The sequence below is a fragment of the Quercus suber genome, unplaced genomic scaffold (genome assembly GCF_002906115.3).
Source record: "Quercus suber isolate HL8 unplaced genomic scaffold, Cork oak 2.0 scaffold_193, whole genome shotgun sequence".
NCBI lineage: Eukaryota > Viridiplantae > Streptophyta > Magnoliopsida > Fagales > Fagaceae > Quercus > Quercus suber.
In genome coordinates this window covers 222,242-247,070 of record NW_027069651.1, presented here as the reverse complement: position 1 = coordinate 247,070, position 24,829 = coordinate 222,242, and the positions used below count along the sequence as shown (strand labels likewise).

General features: G+C 34.1%; 1 pseudogene; it reads right to left on the bottom strand.

Moving 5' to 3' along the window:
* Positions 1–4,867: 4,867 nt before the first annotated feature.
* Positions 4,868–24,541, bottom strand: LOC136069857 (putative calcium-transporting ATPase 13, plasma membrane-type; annotated as a pseudogene).
* Positions 24,542–24,829: the final 288 nt, after the last annotated feature.

Below are 24,829 nucleotides of genomic sequence, written 5' to 3'. Positions count from 1 at the left end.
AATGTAACACGGCCTAGCAAAAAAGTTGTATAAAGATGCTCTCTCAAATAAAATATAATAAAAATAAAAAAGCAGGTATGCAACGTAGAGAGAGGACACGCGGAGTATGTATTAATCAGTAATCACTAAGAAATATGCTGGTGATTACTGATTAATAATTGGAAGGTTCCTGGAAACAGTTTTTTTAGGGTGAAACCTGAAAACTGTTGATATCATCATGTTTGGGTAGAAATGGCGCTATCTCTTACCACCATCTCTAATATTCTCTTTCGCATCATTTGCTCTAGCTGCTCACTTGCTTTCTTTCCAACAAACGCACCATCTCTCTCCTCTCCCTCTCTCTCTCTCTCTCTCTCTCTCTCTCTCTCTCTTCCACTCTTTCTTTGCTTCGGGTTCTCAGATACATAGAAAAGCTCCAGGCCAGTATTCTGTGTCCAGACATCCTTTGATTCTTCTTTTCTTGGATATGTGTTTTTGCTAATAACTAACAACATTTTATGTCGGTTTGTTTTTTTTTTGGGAAAATACCATTTTTAGCCTTTATATTTAGAAGTTTCAATTAATTTAGTCTTTATATTTTGATATTGGTTAATTTGGTCTCTATTGTTGTAAATTTACAATTAATTTGATTCTTTTCTTAAACTTACTAATGAAAAATACTCACATGACAAATGATTGGTACATATGACATATTTAAAATTAAAAAATTGAATCAGATGTGTCTAAGTTTAAGTGGCTATGCCAACGCTTAGATGGCAAAAAAAACCATCACCTTTAAAAAATAATTTTCTTTTCTTTACTAATTTTTTCCATTCTGTATTTTTTTCTTTTTTCTTTCTGAGTTTCTAACAATTTTCTTAACCTGGCGGAATTTCATTTTTATTTTATTGATATTGGTTTTTTTTCCTTTCTTGCAATTTCTTGGTAACCAAACAATAATTTAGTCCAACAATCTTAAATCAACATAGGCCATGTTGTTTCTAAAAGACTAAATTCTCGCCTAAAAAAGCCAGATGCAGATCCACTAGTTTCAAACTAATTCAAGAAATTTCAAACAAAAACCCCAAATTCAAAGATTCAAACTAATCCCAAAATCCTTGGCTACAAACCCAAATCCACCGATACCCCAGCAGTCCAATACCATCCTAAACCCAGATCCACAACAGAGATTGATCCATGGCCAACAACCCCAAAGAAAACCAAATCTAATCGATCCGACCCACCTGACTCGGATCTCCTCGTCTTTTTTTGAGAAAAATGACTAATCTTATCTGAATGAGATAAAATATTTAGTTTATACATTAAATAATTTTATTAGGAGGACTGCTCACTCCTAGGCTTTAAGGTCTGTTCCTATCTCCTCTGTCATCTGTTGGGCCTCTCATAAAAGAGATGAAAATTTAAGTTTCCTAGGAGCTGAGCGTGTTGATGCCTGTTTGGTTGTTGGTATTTAATAAAGCTTCATCCTTATTAAAAAAAAAAGACACAAAAAGCAATGGAAATTACAAGTAGTCAATAGTCAAAAAGAAGCAAATTACAACAAAACCAAGTGGAACGAGCTTCTTACGAAGCTTCTAAGTTCTCACTGTGACAAGCTTCGTCCGAAGCTTCGCACGGAACTGAATGAACGCTAAAGCGAACCGGGTTATGACAAAAACTTCATGCATTTGTTTTTGGTCGATCAATTTAAACACATATTTTTAATTTTTAAATAATATTATATATATTTTTACACATTTTTTTACTTATACATATTTAAAAAAATACAAACAATATTATTTGGACTCCCCTACCAAACCGCACTCGAACCTCAATTAAACAGCTTTCATTTTATATATGATAGATTTTCTACTTGCATTAGTACGAGTATGTTTATCTATTATGCAAAGTTCTTTTCCTCTTATTCCTAATTAATTAACTGTTATTTTGTGTATCTATTGATTTGTTAATTGCTCTTGTTAGTGCAGAAAGTCGTGTTTTGAGAAGCCAAAATGTTAACAAGCTCTGGCCTTGACCTTGAGTCTCAGCAAACTGAGTTGCTCATGCCCAGAAATCCTCCAAGAGAGCGTTCGCACGAGGGTTTTTTGAGCTTGCATTAGCAAAATCTCATACATAGAGCTGATGACAGAGGTTCTCTTGCTTTCCTCAGATCTCTTTCATCGCGCACTTCCTACTACAGTCCCTTTACCAGCTTCAGATCTCTTTCATCGCACACTTCCTACTACAGTCCCTTTACCAGCTTCAATGATGATACAAGAGAAGCAGTAAGCTCTTCTTCTATTTTCTCTCCCATAGATATCTATGAGTTGTATAATGAATAGCGAAGAGATATATGGCAGACAGTTTAATTAGGTTCTAACCATGTTTCACAGTTCATACAACGTGTAGTTTAAAACATATAAATATTGGGTAATTGTTAGTGACACAAATACACAAAATTCTGTTTTTGAATTGAAATTATGAATTCAAGATACGATTTTAGTCCAAAATTTAAATTGAGTGTACGCTTTGTGTAACAAGATGCGTGTGAAAGAGATATCCCTAAACATATATCAGATCTGATCAAGTGATGTCAACTTGTTGTGCACGGTTATACATCAACTAGTGTGAATGTAGAACGGCTAACTACCCTTCTGTTATTGTTTTTATGTGTATAAATACAGTGCACCCACCATGTACACGATCATTCTGTGCAATACTATCATTTTAATTTCCTCTTCCTCTCTTCATGATCTCCTTTTTGTCTTGAGTTTAACAAATAGCACTCTTGGTCCAAATGGGATTATGACTCTGCTTTAGAACTAAAACTGAATTCAAGTTTAATAGAATAGCCAAAATACTATTTTATTTTCTATTTGATATAGCAGGATATTGTGGAAATAACTGAATCACCTCAAAGTGTAAATTTGGATGGTGAGAATGACAACTGTATCAGAGATGAAAAAGTACAGCTCCAGCAAGCAAACATTGCCAAGATAGTAAAGGAGAAAGATTTGATCGCGCACTTCCTACTACAGTCCCTTTACCAGCTTCAGATCTCTTTCATCGCACACTTCCTACTACAGTCCCTTTACCAGCTTCAATGATGATACAAGAGAAGCAGTAAGCTCTTCTTCTATTTTCTCTCCCATAGATATCTATGAGTTGTATAATGAATAGCGAAGAGATATATGGCAGACAGTTTAATTAGGTTCTAACCATGTTTCACAGTTCATACAACGTGTAGTTTAAAACATATAAATATTGGGTAATTGTTAGTGACACAAATACACAAAATTCTGTTTTTGAATTGAAATTATGAATTCAAGATACGATTTTAGTCCAAAATTTAAATTGAGTGTACGCTTTGTGTAACAAGATGCGTGTGAAAGAGATATCCCTAAACATATATCAGATCTGATCAAGTGATGTCAACTTGTTGTGCACGGTTATACATCAACTAGTGTGAATGTAGAACGGCTAACTACCCTTCTGTTATTGTTTTTATGTGTATAAATACAGTGCACCCACCATGTACACGATCATTCTGTGCAATACTATCATTTTAATTTCCTCTTCCTCTCTTCATGATCTCCTTTTTGTCTTGAGTTTAACAAATAGCACTCTTGGTCCAAATGGATACTATTTTATTTTCTATTTGATATAGCAGTGTAGAATTTCAAGCTTGAAGTATGATCAACAATGGAGGATGAGCAAAGTAACTGAAAGAGAAAGAATCGAAAAGAGAGAGAGATAGCAAAGCAGAAAACAAAATGGAGAAAAAAATGATTTTAATTTCAATTAGCTTAACTTTGATACATTAGTTCCTATTCTATTTATAGTGTTAAGTGTGATACAAGTAGAATCTTCCAGAATTACAACTGCTCATAACAAACTTATAACTGAATGCAGGTTTTACTCCGCAAATCCTGGAATAACAGATTGACAGTTATTGCTGGAACTGAAACTAAAACCCAGAGCTTCAAGACCTTGCGTTCCCTGTGCACAGAGGCTTGCTAGAGGAGATGACCTTAAACGACACCGTTGAGCATTCTTATAATAACAAACATAAAACGATATCGTTCTACTAAACATCAACGACACCGTTTCTTCAGCTTCACTTATACAACATCTGAAACGGCAACGTTTAGTTAAAGAGACGTTGGACTCAAAAAACTAGCCGTTATAATTCTTCTTCTTCAATTTTCAACTTGTGATTCTGAGTCTCTGTGCTCTCTTTAACAAGCAGGATATTGTGGAAATAACTGAATCACCTCAAAGTGTAAATTTGGATGGTGAGAATGACAACTGTATCAGAGATGAAAAAGTACAGCTCCAGCAAGCAAACATTGCCAAGATAGTAAAGGAGAAAGATTTGGATTCCTTACACAAGTTTGGAGGCATCCAAGGAATTGCAGAGGCTTTGGGTACTCATTTAGAGACGGGAATCATCCTTGCTGATGTGCACTCTCGATGCATAGCTTGCACACCGTCCACAACACAAACTAGTGCACTAGGCTTCCTTCAATTTCTCCCAAAATCATGCAATAATTACACATTCATCCTGAACAAACCATCAGCAGGGACGATATAGCCCTCTCTAGGCGTAGTAGGTCACCAACCAAAACATCGCCAATGATTACTTTGTGTGAACATCCCCTCTAATAACATCAACCATCATTCTCTGCAATTCAAATGGTTTATGCTTCCCTGACATCCTTTGGGAATGTTTAAGTCGACACTGATTACGTAGTGAATCAATGACCACAAGTATGATGATGGCAAGAATTATGATGACCCTTCATACCAACCAGTTCTCAGGCCTTCCTCCTTGACGCCAAAGCCAAGTGACAGCGCTGCGCACACGAAGAGAAGCAAAATGGTGTAATTATTGCATGATTTTGGGAGANACCATCCAGCAAGAAGAACTAAACCACTGCACCCAATTCAATCTTGCAGTTGCTACGATATATGTGCAATCTCAATAAAAGCCACCTGCAGTATGAGAACAACACCCACAGAAACCAAAACAATGGTTCCGATGAATGCTCTTAAACACATTCTTCTTCTCCAATTCCTTGCATTTACTTGTTAAATACTTGGCAGAGAACAAAACTATTAAAGATAATGGTTTTACTAATCTTATTGCTAATACCCGGATAGTTTGCCCTTTGAATTGGAATGCCACTGAGATGGTAACTTGATAGAGAGCTTGAGAGACAATGTTTCTCCACATGGCCTTGGTGATAAGCGGTTTAGTTTGTTTCAATGGCAGCTTTTCCATCAGTTCCTCTGTTGGTGGCTCGGTCAATACACCAATGCCACCAAGAAGTGACACAACAAAGTTTGCCCATAGCAATTGGATAGACGTAATTGGAGAATATCCAAAAAACATTGTTTGTGATAGAGGTTATCAACAGCCTGCTATATCATGGTGAGCTCCAGTTTGGATATACTTCTGAATATTCTCGAAAGTACATCTTCCAAACCTTGAAATGGTGACAAGAAACTGAGATTTCTATCACCAATGATGATGCCAGAACTTGCTCTAGCCATGTCAGTGCTACAATTCCTCATAGTAATCCCCACATCAGCTTCTTTAGTGCTGGAATCGCATTTGTTTAACTCCACCATTGCTACTATATGGCTTTATTCTTCAAACATTTCACTAAAGTGAGCTGGTCAGATGGGCTTGAGTTTCCTATCAAGATGATTTGATCAACTTTATTCATCCTCTCTTCATTGCTGAATTTCTGAAATTCTTCACCTTAAGCATCATTGCATTTGAGGAGGAAGTAGTCCACACTGGTGAGCTATGGTTTCCAACACTGACACATTATCTTGTGAAACCAGAATGATGTTAAATCCGGCATTTTTCAAAGCTCCAATTTCCCTTCCAACCGGCACTGAGTTTGGCATACAAAAACCTGTTGTTTCAATGCAAATACTTGTGACTGAACTCATGGTGAGGCAAGCAAAAGGTTCTTGAGCAAAAGCCTGTTCAGAGTATTCAGACATCATCTTCTTATTCCAATAAGAGATGGCAAGCGTGATTACAAACGGTATTCCTTCCATTACTCCAACCAGCAATGTAGCAAGTGAAGTCGTTAAGGTACTAATCTTCCATTTGGTTTCATCACAATTTTCTCAATGGCATCCATTATCTCTTTGACTGCCTTTGGTTTCTCCTTGAGGTCTGGGAGGCTAGACTTAATATCTTCCTTCAGAAGCATGAAACGAAGGAATAACACTACAAGGATGAGGATAGATATTGAAAGACCAAAAATTTGTGTGCCTTTGTTGACCTTGTAAATTTGCGCTGGTAATGGGGTCTTTTCGGGACATGGGTAACCTGCACCATCAAATCACCGAATCTAGTGTTCATGCCCACTGATGCAACTAGCATGCGACCCTCTCCATCAATCACCTTTGCACCATAGAACAATTCATGGGCTAGTGATTGGCTTACAAAGTGCACGGCTGAGTTATGGAATTGCTTGACTAGACTACTTGGCTCACATCTAAGAACTATTAATATCCCTCTAGATTCCACTTCTAACCTTGAGCTGCCACTCACCCATACTTAGCTTATACTAATTTCCATTTTTAGTATAAGCAAAATGAACAACAAAGGATGAGAGCAGAAATTTGTTTCTTAACTTGGTGAAGTGTTTTGTTACGTAATTGTCTGTCTGATTAGAGGAAACCATTTCATGTTTTTTAGCATTTTCTTCCCTAGTTTTACAGGTAGTATACTTTTGTCTTTTATAAAATCTTTTGGCAGTTTTACTAAGTTTTTTGTTTATTTATTTTGTTAAAGTAGAACATATAGCAATTCCTTTTGGCAGTTTTACCATAAGTTTTTTTTTTTTTTTTTTAAAAGCAGTAGAAGATGCAGCAATTCCAATAGTTTGTCTATATGTCATGGCTCACAACCCACCTCTCCCCTCCCCCACCCCATATATGTTTCCTATGTTTTGGTTGTTCGACTTGTATAAATTTCTATATGGCTAGTTTTGTTTTTCTATCCTCAAGCCAAGAATAATATGCACAAATCTATAATTTTACTTCCCTTGTAAGCACCATAAAAATTGTAAAAATTCATTAAATAATGATTAAAACAGTGAAATAAACCAAGTTCTGATTTCACACTGACACTAGTCAATTAAATGACTAAAGACCCACTAAAGAAACTAGAGACATTTTTTTTTTTTTTGAGAAGAAATTTTTAGAGACACAAATAAAACCTGCATTTTTGCAACATTATATGTCAAGGGGTTTCAATAGACAGCTTACAGTTAAAGGGGTGTCAAGTGTCAACCAAACTAAGTGCATATTTATTCTCATTCAATTATAGAAAGAACAGAATAAAATTTTTGACATGCCAATAATAAGAAACAAAGAAGAACTTGAGTCAAGCAATACCAGCAAAAGGCCAATATGTGGAAAACTTTGTGCCAATTACAAAGCATTGAACTAAAATATCAAACTTGGAGAATCAATTAAATATCTTGAATATAACAGCAAATGCAAAGCTAAAGCTATCAAAATTCAAAATTTACACCCCCAACACACGCACACGCAAAGTGGAAGTCCCTATTTTAGAAAACAACAAATTTAGGAACATAAAATTCACAACATCTGAGCAAGCATGTTGTGAGTGATGAAAACAAAATTGGTGTCTTCTATGCCCTTATAAAAGTCATATTAGTCTAATCACAACTAAGGGTGGCAACTTTAATCCATAACCATAAACCCGCCCATTATCCACCTGATTTGGATAAGTTATAACCCAACCCATTTGAATATTTGGGTTAAATGGGTAAAGACTCATTAGGTTATATAATTATATAGGTCTTAATTGATTAAGCCACTAATACCCATTAAAACCCATCTAAAATTTAAATAAATAACATAAAATCTAAATTTTTAGAAAATGACCAAAATACCCACAAAACTTTAAAAAATAACCAAAATACCCTATGAAACCTGAAAATAACCAAAATACCCTTGAAACTTAAAATTACCAAAATAACCCCGAAACTTAAAAAATGATGAAAATACTTACGGAACCAAAAAATTACCAAAATACCCTCTTAACCTAAAAAATGACTGAAAATACCTCCAATACCTAAAAATTATCAAAATACCTCCAAAACCTTTAAAAAAAAAAATGACAAAAACACACCCGAAACCTAGTAAATGACCAAAATACCCCAAAACCTAAAATTACCAAAATACCCCATAAACCTAAAAGATAACCGAAATATCTCCGAAACTATAAAATGACCAAAATACCCTTGAAACTTAAAAATTACCAAGACACCTCCAAAACCTAAAAAATGACCGAAATACCCTTGAAACCTAAAAAATAACCAAAGTACCCCAAAAACCTAAAAAATGACCAAATACCCCATGAAACTTTAAAATTACCAAAATACCCTATAAACCTAAAAGATGACCAGAATACTTCTGAAACCTATAAAATTACCAAAATACCGTAAAAACCTAAAAAAGAACCGTGAAAGCTCGGAAATGTGTTGAAAAAACATAAGCTGCTTAGACCCCCAAATTAAAATTACGACTTGGTTGATTTTACACTAACTTAATACTAAGTGCGGAATAGTGTAAACACAAGCGTATAAGCACGACAACTACTCTAATCCATAATTAAAGCAACACATCAGTAAAAATGAAGTAAACAAGAGTAAGGAAGAGAGATGCAAACACAAATAACACCGAGATGTGTTATCGAAGAAGAACCAAAAAACTCGGCGAAAAACCTCTCTGCCGCCCTCCAAGTGGAAATCGATCTACTAGACAATCAGTTGGGATACATGGGTTAGCAAGAGACCCTTCAAGCCTAATATACCCTATGTACCTAAGCCCTCCAAGCTCCTACTCCAACAAGGCTTCTCGGAATCGTGTCTTGTCTTAGTTCTCCAGATCCCGCAACAAGCTCCATGTTGCATCTGCCATTCCAAGCTTCTTCCAATGCTTTCTAGCAGCTCCAAAACACTCTCTACACTCTGAATAGGTGTGGATTATGTTTAGGTACAAATCTCCTCTCAAGGTATGATAATGGGAGAGGGATTGAGAAGAGGCTATAATGATTTCTCACTAAGGATGAGTAACTCTCTCTCAAAAGATAAATGTGTGTATTTTAGAAAACCTCTCTAGGGTTTTTCTCTCTGAATAGCCTCTCCAACATTTGTGGGTAATGAGGGTATCTATAGGATGAGTGAAGGGTAAGAAAGTCACTCATTAAAATCCTCCAGGCAGAATGTTTCGCGACTATCTCACGGGAAAGCCTTACCCGCGAGACACTCGCAAAAACGACAGCCTGGCATGACTTTTCAGCTTCTAGCATGTGCTTCTCACATGGCCCTCTTGTGGGTTAGCTTCCAGTGAGACACTCGCGAGATCCACTGATTCTTCATTTAAGTTAGAGTCTTCATCAACTTGATACTAAACCCAATACAATAAAATCTCACAAAATACAAGGAAATAAATTAAGGCAATTACAACACTTTTTGTCATGGAATAAAGCCAACATAAAACATAGTTATAAATCACAACTTTACAATCTCCCCCTTTGGCTATTCCGTGACAAAACACCCTATAACAAACTCTAGACTTAAACATGAGTTTGGGAACAATGGCAAAACTCACTCACACCTAAATCTAGAAACTATGATGAAATTGGAACATGTATACCTGTAACCTGAAATATTTGCACAAAACACATTAGACCCTCAAGGTAAATCAGGTGATAAAAAGACAAGTATAATGTAACAAGTAAAATGCGATCAAGTAAAATGGAATAAAGCAATAGACCATGGCTTGACCAAACATGCAATCACTATACAATAGTGATCACAATGCTCATTCACACAAGGAATGAGCATCCAGACATGCATGCTAATAAGCTCAATTGCAAACTATCATTTGCATGTCCAACACTCAACCAATGCATAAAAACATATATGCATCTAGGAACAATCCTACAAGGGCACAAGAGTGTTCCAACACATAAACATGATGCAAAGCATAGATACTAAAAGTAACACAAAGCACCATAAAGCAACGAGAAAACAAGCATAAAGTAAATCAAGGTTTTCTCAAAAACAATGTCTTCTCCCCCTTTGTATATGCATCTCCCCTATGGCTTTCTCCCTCTACAAATGTGCACGAGGTAAAATTTCTCCCCCTAAGAATGTGCACATGAGTCATATAGAAATGACGAAACACATCGGTATACTCTTCGGTATAGTCTTCCTTTTTTTGTCACAAATAGACAAATGAAACAAGAGGAAGGAAGGAAAGAAAAGAATATGAAGATGATGCATGAGGGGTGCAAGATGAATGAGAAAATGAAACTCAAACATAAGACAAAAACATTTTAAAACAATGCTACAAGGCATAAAGAACATGACATGCTAAGGATGATGGAACATGATATAGACCTAGGCATGACATAGACACAAGGAACATCTTATATGTGCTAAACGGTCTAAAAGGACTTAACTAGCATGAGTGAATACAAAACATGTCAAGTGTTTAAGTTTGTGCAGCAAAGGTGCAACTAGTGTGCATGTGAGATGCATGACCAATGCATGAATAAGCACTCACGGGGCAAAGTGTATAAAACACACCACCAATGATCAAAATATGATAAACATGAATAATTATGGTGATCCTCAAAATTTGGTACTCATCGGAGTCCAAAACAACGAGAAAATGACATTTAGGCATTTTATCAAACACTTAGAGTGCACACACTATACATGTATGTTAAACAATGTAAGAACATATGAAAATCTTGCATAAATACATGTTATTTTTGCCACAAGAGGCCAACATCCAAACCAAATCATCATTTAAAACAAAGCCCAGTCAAAAAGATTGACAAAAATTAAGTTTTCCAACTCCTATTTGAGAAAATCTCAACTATGAACATAAAACCCCCAAAAACATAATCTAAGGATCAAAATCAATGCAAAGAGTTAAAGATTACCTTAGAGATGTTAATGGAATGAAAAACACTTGAATTTAGTTAGGTTTTGATGTAGAAACATAGAAACAGGGGTTTGGGAGAAGATGGGAGGCGTTTAAAATAAATGGCCCACGAAATGTCCTTTAAAAAGCTGATCTGAAAATTTTCGCTGGTATCTCTCTGGTTAGAATCCCACGAAAATTTCTCTGGTATCTCGCAGGTAAGCCTTACTCGCGAAACAGCCTTGAAACAGTCGCAAAAGTCTCTGTCCAAAGCTGGAAAAAACTTTAAAATTGGACCATTTAACTCCCAGTTGAGCATATACATGAAATAGGTCACGAAAACACTTAGAAAACATGTTTTTCACACAAAAACACTTTAAAAACTTCGAAAAACATGGGTGATACAAATCACTTCCAAAAGCAAACAAAAAGAACAAAAATCTTTTTAGTTTGAACCACATATGGTTAAGCACACACACATCACATTTGAACATGTACAAACACACAAATGAAATAGGCATTCATTGAACATTAAACTTGTGTGTTGTGTGTGTGAATCAAGTGTGGATTAGTCTTTAGAACAGAGTGAAGTTTCAATGATCAATTCAATCAAGTCATACATAACTGATACTAAGTCAAGTGGACTATCTCAATTATAGAAATAAGTATATATGACCTCCCATAAATTGATTACATAGCTTAGAAGCTTTTCATTTGGCTTCTGGACAAATCATAAACTGATTACATTTGATCCATTTTGGATGATACATCTCCTTTTTGAGATCGATGCTTGATATTTTGATATATCAACATTTAGGATAAGCCTTTGGCTTTTTGAACACCATACATTTCAAAACACACGTCACTTTCTCTTTTTCCTAGTCAAATACTAGTATGTGCGACAGGCTTTTGCAGCTTGATATCTCTTTTCATTTGGAGATTTACATTTAGTGAGCTCTTTTGCAAAAACAACAAAAACAAAAAAAATAAAGTGGGAAGAGATATAGACACAAGTCTATGTATGTATCAAGACCATCAAGACTATTGACCAATCATTCATGACAAGCTTGAAGATCTATTTACAACAATCACATATAATTTTCAAGATTTCTTCCACGAAGATAAATGTGCATACATAACAAGCTAAGCTCGTAAATGCACTATGCCATAAGTACGAAGGTATTAGGCTAAACTCACATGAGATATGTGCTCAAATATATACAATCAAACTTTTTGAATTTTTTACTTTTTATGTGGTTTTGAATTTTTTACACACACAAAACAGAGACATAAAAGTAAGATCAAACCAAAACAGTGCATATAACGAAATGCAAAATGTACAAAATGCATGAAGAAATGACAATCAATGCATGAAAGGTCCTACAAAGATCGAAAGAATAAGATCAAGGACCAAAAGAGCAAAAGCTCAACCATAGGAACCCTTCCTCATCCAAACGGAATGATTGTTTGGAATGAATATCTCAAGAGAAGTGAAACGAGGGTTGGAAGAATGAGAACCAGAGATGCACATAGTCAAGGAGTTAAGAGCATTAAACACTTTCTTTAATAACATGTTATTTTCACTCAAATCCGGTTTATCATGCAAAGCAGAACTTCTAAGAAGCTCAAGTTTCTCTTTTCTTTTGATTCTTTTAAAAGCTTGAAACTTAGAGTAATGAGGTCTAAGATGACTAAAGGCACCACAATGGTGACAAACAATGTGTTTAGGTCCATTAGGCTTTTTGAGAATGGATCTAGTAACATGGTTTTGTTCTTTCTTCAACTTATGACATTGAGGTCTTATATGACCAATCACACCACAATGGTGACAAGTTGGAACAAATTTAGATCCATCCAAAACCTTAGGTTGAGACCTAAACAGGGGCTGTGGCTTAAAAGCCCTTCTCTCCACTTTTTGATTTCCTTTATGTAGAGAAATGTACACTGATTTCTCCTTTGAGGTAGAACATACAATAGGCACAAAATCAGGTACCACAACATGATTGCAACATATATTATCTTCCTTTTTAGCAACAGGTTCAGCAATCAAACACTTGGCATGCATCTTAAGAGATTCATTTTCACATTTAAGATCATCAACAAGTTTGTTAGACAAAACAAGTTTAGCATCCAATTCCATATTCAAACATTCAAACTCTTTCAACTTTTCAAGAGAAATTTCAGCAAATTTTTTATATTTCTCAACCAATTTGTTGGATTCATTGAGCTTAGCAATTAAATCATCTTTATCACAAAATAACTTGCTTAAACTCTTTTGAAACTTCTTAGGATTTTTCTTTAAGAGTTTGGTGTTAAGAATATCAACAACACCCAAAGATTCATGTTACATAGCATCACAATCATGAGAATTATCACTCATAGAGGCATTTTCACAAACATGATTGCAACATATATTATCTTCCTTTTTAGCAACAGGTTCAGCAATCAAACACTTGGCATGCATCTTAAGAGATTCATTTTCACATTTAAGATCATCAACAAGTTTGTTAGACAAAACAAGTTTAGCATCCAAGTCCATATTCAAACATTCAAACTCTTTCAGCTTTTCAAGAGAAATTTCAGCAAATTTTTTATATTTCTCAACCAATTTGTTGGATTCATTGAGCTTAGCAATTAAATCATCTTTATCAAAAAATAACTTGCTTAAACTCTTTTGAAACTTCTTAGCATTTTTCTTTAAGAGTTTGGTGTTAAGAATATCAACAACACCCAAAGATTCATGTAACATAGCATCACAATCATGAGAATTATCACTCATAGAGGCATTTTCACAAACTCGTAGCATGTTACATTCATTACCAACCAAATCATACAAAGAAACATATAAAGCACAATCCATGGCAAATAAACACAAGGGGTCAAGGATCACACTTAGGTATTTAAACCACAACAAGTGTACCCGCTCTGATACCAATTGAAAGCTCGAAAATATGTTGAAAAAACACAAGAGCTGTTTAGACCCCCAAATTAAAATTACGGCTTGGTTGATTTTACACTAACTTGAGGAATAGTGTAACCACAAGTGTATAAGCACGACAACTACTCTAAACCATAATTAAAGCAACACAGCAGTAAAAATGAAGTAAACAAGAGTAGGGAAGAGAGATACAAACACAAATAACACCGAGTCGTGTTATCGAAGAGGAAATCGAAGAACTCGGCGAAAAACCTCTCCGCCGCCCTCCAAGCGAAAATCGATCCACTAGACAATCAATTTGGATACATGGGTTAGCAAGAGACCCTCCAAGCCTAATCTACCCGATGTATGTAAGCCCCCCAAGCTCTTACTCCAACAAGGCTTCTCGAAACCGTGTCTTGTCTTAGTTCTCCGGATCCCGCAATAAGTTCCATGTTGCATCTTCAATTCCAGGCTTCTTCCAATACTTCCCAGCTGCTCCAAAACACTCTCTACACTCTAAATAGGTGTGGGTTGTGTTTGAGTACAAATTTCCTCTCAAGGTATGATAATGAGAGAGGGATGAAGAAGAGGCTATAATGATTTCTCACTAAGGATGAGTAGCTCTCTCTCAAAAGATGGGTGTGTGTGTTTTAGAAAACCTCTCTAGGGTTTTCTCTCTGAATAGCCTCTCCAACATTTGTGGGTAATGAAGGTATATATAATATGGGTAAAGGGTAAGAAAGTCACTCATTAAAATCCTCCAGGCAGAATGTTTCGCGACTATCTCGCGGGAAAGCCTTACCCGCGAGACACTCGCGAAAACGATAGCCTAGCATGACTTTTCAGCTTCCAGCATGTGCTTCTCACATGGCCCTCTCGCGGGTTAGCTTCCAGTGAGACACTCGCGAGATCCACTGATGCTTCATTTAAGCTAGAGTCTTCACCAATTTGATAATAAACCAAATACAATAAAATCCCACAAAATACAATGAAATAAATTAACGCAATTACAACACTTTTTGTCATGGAATAAAACCAACATAAAACATAGTTGTAAATCACAACTTTACAAACCGAAATACCCCTGAAACCTAAAAATGGACCGAAGTACCCCCAAAACCTAAAAAATGACCAAAATACCCCCTAAACCTAAAAGATGACTAGAACACCTCCAAAGCCTATAAAATGACCAAAATACCCTCGAAACCTAAAAAGTACCAAAATACCCCCATAAACATTAAAAAAAAAAATGATTGAAACACTCCCCAAACCTAAGAAAATGACCAAAATACCCTCAAAAGCTAAAAATTATTAAAATACCTCCTAAACTTATAAAATGACTAAAATACCCCTGAAACCTAAAAATTACCAAAATACCCCATAAACATAAAAAATAACCGAAATACCCCCGAAACCTTAAAATGACCAAAATGCCCCCAATAACTAAAAAATGACCGAAAGACCTCTGCAACCAAAGAAAATTACCAAAATACCCCTGAAACTTAAAAAATGTTTGAAATATCTCTGAAACCTAAAAAATGACCAAAATACGCCCAAAACCTAAAAATTACCAAAATACTTTTGAAACCTACAAATTTACCAAAATAGCCCAAAAATATAAAAATAACCAAAATAACCCCGAAACCTAAAAAATTACCGAAATTCCCTTAAAACCTATAAAATATTAGAAATACTCTTAGAACCTTTAACTTGTATCCTCGAAACATCCAAAATACCCCAAACCTCTATTTTAGTAATTTTAGGTGTTTTATGTGTATTTTGGTCATATTACATGTTTTGGGGTATTTTGGACATTTTTTAGGTTTCAAGGGTATTTATTTATCATTTCTTAGGTTACTGAGGTATTTGAGTCATTTTTTACGTTTCAAGGGTATTTTGATCTTCTTTTAAGTTTCAAGGTATTTTGATCATTTTTTTTATTTTGGAGGTATTTCAGTCATTTTTTAGGTTTTGGAGGTATTTTGATCATTTTTTATTTATGGGGCATTTGGTAATTTTTTTGGTTTCGAGGGTATTTCAGTCATTTTATTAGGTTTTTGTGGGGGGGGTGTTTTTGTCATTTTAAAGGTTTTGAGGGTATTCTAGTCATTTTATAAGTTTCAGGAGTATTTCAGTCATTTATTAGGTTTCAAGGTATTTCTGTCATTTTTTAGGTTTAGGGGGTATTTTTGTAATTTTACAAGTTTCGGGGGTATTTTGCTCATCTTTTAGATTTCAAGGGTATTTTGGTAATTTTTAGGTGTTGGCTGTATTTTAGCCATTTTTTGAGTTTAGGGGGTATTTCGGTCATTTTTTAGGTTTATGTGGTATTTTGGTAATTTTTTGGTTTTGGGGTATTTCAGTCATTTTTTAGGTTTAAGGGGTATTTTGGTAATTTTTAGGTTTTGGGGGGTATTTCGGTCAATTTTTTAGATTTTTTGGGGGTATTTTGGTCATTTTAAAGGTTTTAAGAGTATTCTGGTCATTTTATAAGTTTCAAGGGAATTTCATTCATTTTTTAAGTTTTAGGGTATTCGGTTATTTTTTATCTTTATTTTAGGTTACAAGGTAATTTGGTAGATTTTTTTAGGTTTCAGGGGTATTTTGTTCATCTTTTAAATTTCAGGAGTATTTTGGTAATTTTTATGTTTCGGGGGTATTTCGGTTTTTTTTTTTTTAAGGTTTAGAAAGTATTTTGGTCATTTTTAGGTTTTAGGGGATATTTTGGTAATTTTTTAGGTTTTGGGAATATTTTGGAAATTTTAGAGGTTTTGAGGGGTATTTTGCTAATTTTAGAGATTTTGGAGGTATTTTGGTCATTTTAGTGGTTTATGAGTATTTTGTTCATTTTAGAGATATTGGGGGATTTTGGTCATTTTTGAGGTTTATGAGTATTTTGTTCATTTTAGAGATATTTGGGGATTTTGGTCATTTTTGAGGTTTATGAGTATTTTGTTCATTTTAGAGATTTTGCGGATATTTTGGTCATTTTAGTGGTTTTTGAGCATATTTAGTAATTTTAGAGATATCAGGGGTATTTTGGTAATTTTAGAAGTTTCATGGGCATTTTGCTCATTTTTGAGATTTTGGTGATATTTTGCTCATTTTTTAGATTTTGGGGATAATTTTGGATGTCCAAGGGTATATTGGTAATTTTAGAAGTGTATGGGTATTTTGGTCATTTTAGGTATTTAAGGGTATTTTGGTAATTTTGGAGGTCAAGAGGGTATTCAAGTAGTTTTAGAGGTATTTGGATCATATTGGATTAAATGGGTGGGTTACTAATTAAATGGGTTGAATTGATAATGGATAATTAATTTATATATAAACAGGTTATAAATTGATAATTACACATCCAACCTATTTATGTTTCAACCCATTTATGACCCAACCCGTCCATTTGTCATCCCTCATCATAACTTATTATGTCAACAATTACAAGAAAGATGTTCCTAACATTACTAGTCTAGTATAAAGATAATTATTGTCATCATCTTTCCTAACAGATGTGTTAGTTGTTAGGAAAAGCTAGCGGTTGTTCAAACCATGTTTCAAGTTATAAAATCGATAATGTTCATAACTTCTCAAAAGCATTTACATACTGGGACCTATTGAACCGACAACTTTCGATCTTATAAATATAGTCGCCTTGAAGAATACTCTGCCTCAACACAATGTCACGAAAGATAATTGTAAATGTGTAATTTAAATTTGTAAGGTTAATAGATGTAGTCTAAGAACTCTTTTAACATTCAACCTAATTTGAAAGGCCCCTACAGTTATGTAACTTAATTTGAAAGGCCCTAGCATTATAGTTTGTACTTTTTTATTTTTATAAAAATTATAGTTTGTACTTGATTGCCCATAATAGTGATTTTTTTAAAGAGTTTCAATATATTCTTAAGATCTATGAGCAAAAGCATTGACATTATATATCTTAAAGTACATCAATATAGCATAAACAAAGAACATACGATCTTGCCAAGATTGACAAAGGATAATGTTTAAATATTTACTATAATGAAATCAAAATCTATATAATATGCTTTTATCTTGTTGACTTTTAAGAATATCATGCATAATAGTCTATGTTAATCATATTTTAGCGGATATGATCATATACATATATAATTGAATCATTAAACATGGTACGAGGCCAATAACATCAATTCAAAAGGATTTTAGTCCGATTCTTTTTTGCTAAGTATGACTAACCGACGATTGCACTCATTGCCTTATCCCATTTTGACAACTGGTCACGTCTATACTTTCGAAGTTTTTTTTGGGTAAGTACTTCCATGATAGTGTTATTTGTTGACAATGATTAGGGCTCTAATCTAGCCAAACCAAGCCAAACATTGAGTTATCAAACTTAACAAGATTAATGAGATATTCAAACTCTGCTTGAGCTTGATGCAAGCTTGATCATATATGTTGAATAAAAACCTTCTAGTGTAGCTTGCTAAAATTTAATCATAAAGCTTGAACCATACTCGGCTTGGCTTGCTCTATCAATCAATTCAAAAACTTAAGCTCAAATCAAGTCAATACCCAATAAAAAATAATCAAGTTTTGTCCATCTAAGTAACACCATTTCTTGATTCAACGACAAAGGAAGCATACAAATTAAAATAGTTCCACACCATCACCAACCACCTGGACACTAACTTACAAACTAAAACCCAATTCAAAAGTGCAAATAACCAAAAAACAATAACGATAAATCTTTATTAAAGTACAAGCACAAGCGTACATGGTATAGTCATACCTCCATTAAATCCCCACCATTCCCCTATTTCCAACAATTTAAGAAACAAAAGCCACGAAGTGTATATGTATTATAAAATGCAAATGCATGTACAAGAAACTAAAATGATAACAAAAATTAATTACATGCATGAGGGAAAAAGTACCTGTGGCTTACGGAAATGAGAGTGAGGAGATCGGTGAGCATACACCACTGATGTGACCTACGGGCCTGAGTGATAAGGTCAAAGAGCTTGGCTGGGCAAGAGAAATTAGACAGTGTGCGTGTGTGCGCTTTGAATTGCTTGATAAGGTCTCTTAAAAGCCAAGGATGAATATGGACCATAATTTGATGACTCAATGAAGCAATAGGGGCCTCACGTTTAGATATTTTGGTGGTTTTCCATGAGGTCCATATCAATTATCAAAGCAATGCCAACCTCTAGTTAGCTTACATCAACCTAGTTCTTGGATTTTTTTAAATTTTCAACTCTATATTCATCATCTGCAAGGAAAATGAAATAATTTGATTGGGCTCTACTTATATTATTCTTTAAAAAACTCAAATTAAAGCTTGAACTCAACACATTCTTTTAAGTGAATGAATTATGAATATATGGCTCTTTTATGGTATCTCTTATATTTTGGGGGCATCGTAGACACCCATGGGTGGGGCAAGAGAGGGGGGAGAGGGGAGTGGGGGAATTGTGTCCCTTGACTTTTCAAAAAATCACAATTATTATTAGTATATGTAATCAATATAATAAGATCCCTTCTAATTGAATCTTACAATTTTTTTCTTATATATTTTTAATAGGATGTCAGATGTACAACACTTTACATAAATAAATGTCACATATTACATATCCAAGCAAATATGAAATGGAGTTAAAGGATTAATAGACAATAATGTTAGATTAGTTCCCTCCTAAAAAGCTATGGGGTTAAAATAATAAGCGCAGAGAAATAAAAACAATATTTTTTTTTCCTTGAAACTTATCTCATAATCATTACTGCCATTCACAATAATTGAAATTCAATTTTCCAGTTCATTTAACTTTTTATAAATTCAAGTCAAATTCATCTTTCTCTTAGCATTACTTCAAATAATATTTATATTTTGGAAAATGCTAAAGTTACAAATTTTGTTTCAAATATATTTTATAAACTACTAATATAGTGAGTGATTATTGGTAAATAAAAAAGTTATATAAGTAGTGGGCTCAAATAAGAACTAGTAAGAATTTGCTACCTTAATAGTTTATAAAAATATTATTAAAAAAAAAAAATTTGTTATTGTAGCATTATTCTTATGTTTTATTTTCTCATGACACTAAATCCCTAAGAGCATTCATATCAACTAGTGTAAAAATTCTTGTCTATTTTAGCATAAGAATCTTCTTTTTTTTTTCTTTTTCTTTTTTAATTTTACATCTTCACTTTTCAAAAACACTTCACATTATATTATCTATTTTATATTAGATTTTATTAAAATATCAAAAAATTTAATTTTTTTAATTATTTATCTTTCTTCACACACAACAACCAACATTTGCTCTCTTCCTTCAGGGATACGTAAAAAAAAATAGAAAATAAATAAATGCAAAATGAATAGAGTCAGTATAAATTTACATGATTATTGTAGCAAACTTGTAAATTTATTTAATTATTCACACACAACAACCACCATTTGCTCTCTTCCTTCAGGGATACGTAAAAAAATAAATAAATAAATGCAAAATGAATAGAGTCAGTATAAATTTACATGATTATTGTAGCAAACTTGTAAATTTATTCAATTATACACTCACTAATATTTGTTTTTTTTATGCAAAACTTTGTAAATTTTAAATATATTTTCTATTATACACCCATTGATGTGAATACTTTAATACCTATCCCCTACATTAATATTTTTCACTTCAATATCTTCAGCTAGTTTTAAACTTGTGTATTTGTAATTATTAGAGATATATTAGATATATTAGCCCAGAGTATAGGCCCAAGCCCATCCTACTTATAACCTACAACAAACTGACCAAGAGGCAAATCAACTATATCCTATGTGTGGTTTTTGTGAAGGGTATCTAATTCATCAGACATAGTTTTCTACCAAAGGGGGTTAGTATAGGCCTCACGATAGGTGTGAGTCTCATAGAGAGTGGCAAGAGCAAAAGAGCAGAGATAATCAATGAGATATGGAGGAGGAGGAACGTTGAACTGAGTAGAGCGAAAAAGGTTAGGACCAATAGGAGGCTCAAGAGATGGTGGTGCCATAGGTTCCAGAACAGGCAGGTTATGTGTCAGGGACAAAACTGGAGATGAGTCATCTAGAGAGGTAGCCAATGTTGAAAAATCTTCCACAAGTTCAAAATTTTAAATAATTAGAAAATAAGGGAATAAAATTGAATTATACATAAAAACAATTAAGGCAATTAATATACAACTTTTTAGATATATTGCTAATTTGCTATACTTTAAAAACTTTATATTTATTTAAATGATTACATTTTTTTAGTAATCAAATTATATGTTTATAATTTATGTACTCAAGATTAATCTATTGAATAATTTTACAATTAATTATGCATTCAATCTTGTCTCCTTAAATTGAATTCCTAACTTCATCATTGTACCCACCATAAATATATTCTTTGATGTGATAAAAATTTATTGTCATATAATACCTTGTTATTGTTTGTCCAAAATGTCATAAAATTAAGTGTCGTGATATGGTGAAATCTTACTGTTCATCCAGCTTGGTCTGACTTGACTTTGATAGCTTGTCAAAAGCTATCCGATTTAATGTAAAAATTATTTGAGTTTAATTCCTAGTGATCATCTTAATTCGAAAAATATTCAAAGTGAACACACCTTCACCTAATGCAAGTTTGGATAAAATCTTATAATCAAAGCACTTCTAGCTTTGTGTTAAAACTATTTTTGCTCTCCCTTGTGTGTGTGTTTGTCTCTAAAAAAATAAAAATAAAATAAAAATAAAAAGCACTTCTAACTTTCTAGAACATCCACTTATGCACTTCCTCTCCCTTAGTGGATTATCCATGTCTCTATGGAAAAATATTTTTTCTTTTTCAATTTCAAATGAATTCATTTTATGATTCGAATTAGATATTACAAAACCTTAAGGTTTACGATGTGTGCATGTGGTGTATTGGTGTTACCTTATGTTAAAGATTTACTTATAAAAAAAATAAAATATATATCAATCTTGAAAATGAATTCTCTCCATTCATGGAATAAATACGATCATGTTCCTAACTCCACACTTTCACATATGTCCATAAGAGAACTCCAAGCTTAATATCTATCTCGATTCTCAACCATATGCACTCAAGAACCATCTTGCCAAAGGCCACGGCACCCATATACATATATACACACGCAGACAAGGCTCGCTAGCTAGTCGGCATCACCACTTATCAGTTATCACATGGGTAATTGCATCTCATCAAAGAACTGTCCAACCCTTATTTACTTTGTTGCCTTCTAGAATAGGCTGCAATTAATATTGAACTATAATTTGCAAGTACCACATGTTATACTTAAGTCATTGCTTATAACCGTATGAGTTTACCACAAAGTTTAGAGCAAACTTGGTTATACGGATTGCATTACTCTTTCTTTATTGGTTGTAAACATTTGGATCCCATTCCGGTATAAAGCACACCAGACAAAACAGTACTAGTATAAATCATGATGGTTATTACCATTTGCCGAGTGCTTCTAAGGCTGCAAACTATATATTTCACAATTTTTTTGGCCCACTCTAACATGACAGATTATGAATAATTGTTTATCACTTACATGAGTAATGACCTTTTTTTTTTCTACCACTCACACCTTGCAACATTAAAGTTGTGGTAAAGAAATTGTAAAACATTTGTGGTCCTAGATTTTTTTTTTTTTTTTTTTTTTCCTGCCTAAAAGATGAGAGCAAGAATCTAAGAAAGCTTGTGGCAGCTATGGGCTCTGTGATATCTTCCTTCTATTTTGATTTTTTTTTTTTTTTTTTTGGGAAGTGATGCATGCATATCCTTTAGTTTCCAATTCTTTATTCATTTATTTTTATGGGATCTTACTTTTAAATAGTTGTCTTTCATCCCACCGCCCCTTCTTCATTATAAGATCATAGGATGTCATACATTGAACATGCTTGTGTTGAATATAATGTTATGGTTGTAACACATAAATAAAATTGACTTCCCCGTTAAGAGGAAAAAAAAAAAAATCCTTTTACATGATGGGCTAAGGATCTCTCCATTTAAAATTAATCAATTTCATGGCTTAGGTAAACATTACTATAAACTAATGTGCACTATTAGATTCATGAAATAAAATCTTAATTGTGAAATGAACTCTTATTATTTCCAATGAAATAGAAAGAGTCATGTTCCCTAATTAATAATACCTAAATAGTCACACATGCATCTATATAAGTATAAGAATTCTCTCAATTTTGATCCTGTTTTGAATGGACCGACCACACCGCTCTGTAAAAAAGAAAGTGTAAATACGCCCAATGCAAATGGATATAAGGGAGATTTTTAATTACATGCCTGTCCATTGGGGACACAATATATGTCTTCTCAAACCGTCTTTCAAACTTTGAAGTTCCAAAGAAATTAAATGAGAGAGAGAGAAGAATTGGGGGGGGGGGGGGGGGGGGGGGGGGGGGGGGCGGCTTGTGTTTCATAAAGAAGCATCTAATATAGCACCAGTAGTATCTGCAGCTTTCATTTATGCATGCCATTATCAGCCAAAAACTCCAAGACAAAACCTATATTGTGTGAGAGAGAGAATGTTGGTATGTTTGTCTTTGTCATAACATTAATATTCAATCCAAGCATGATGACCTCCAAAGAAAATTCTCTCTTCTAACCCTTGTCTTTTTCCTCTTAGGCCACCCCCACCTATTCTGCTTCAACAAAGAGTAAATTTAAGAAGACGGAGAATTTGAAAAGGAAACAATAAGTTAGAAAATTTTATATCCCAACAAAAGGCCACAAAAAAAGCGTCCATCACCTCCAAAGCAAATTAAGGAGGGTTTTTTGGGACAAACTGACAGAGCATCCTCCAACCTATAATTCCTCCAAATACACCCTTCCATTTGCTAGTTTCAACATTCTCTTGGATTCTTCTCCAAACCCTTTTCCTTTCTGCTTTAGCAATGTTGCTTTTGCCTCTCTCCTCACGTACTCTAAACAAACAAACCCCTTAGATTTGGCCACACAACCTCTTCCTTTTGGACTTTGCAGCTTTGTAGCCGATTCTCATTCCCTTTCCAAATCATTTAGAATTTCATCGAACAACTAAATTTGATTAATTTTAAGAAAAATATAAACAATACCCAATATCCTATATATAGTCCTAAGGCTATTTAAGGCTCCCTTAGAGGTAACTCCACCAGCATAGTTGAGAAGCTAAAGACCAAAAAGAGTAGTGCTTTCTCAAATGAGCAGGGAAGACCAGCATGAATCCAGTAGTACTACTGTCGTTCATTCCTCCATTGCTCTATTGCAAGAGAGGTTTAGACAGCTCCAAAGAGTGAAGGAAATGAGAGAGGAAAGAGCACTCAAGAGAATGCTCACCGAACCTAAACATAAACAGCTTGATTCCAATCCCACCATGCATTATGTTCAGCCTTCAAGCAGGTTTTTTTTCGACTCCGAGTTGAGCATTCCACCAAGATCACCGCCCCATGTTGCACTCTCTATTTGCCCACAATCCCAAACCAATCATGCAGATTACACTAGCAGCTACAGCCAGACCCAACTCTTCGTGAACTCGTGCCCCACCGATCATACACCCTCTGCTCTCACTTCTTTCAATAAATCCAATGACTCTGATCCTCACCCTGATGTTGATACTTCTCTCCATCTGTAAACGACCATATATATATATATATATAGAGAGAGAGAGAGAGAGAGAGAGAGAGAGAGAGCTATTTCCCGTAATGTAATATTGGATGAGTCATGACCATAATATTAATGCTAGCTATGAGATTTGTGCTTTTCATGTTTTTTCATGAAGCTATGTATCCAAGAGTTTCAGTCTATTACTGTTTGTATCATTATAAAGGCCAAAAGACCAAACCTGATCAAATGGCTTAAATATTGGTAGCTCTGTTGAAAAATCATGGTGATCATTGTAAAATATTAGCTTGTT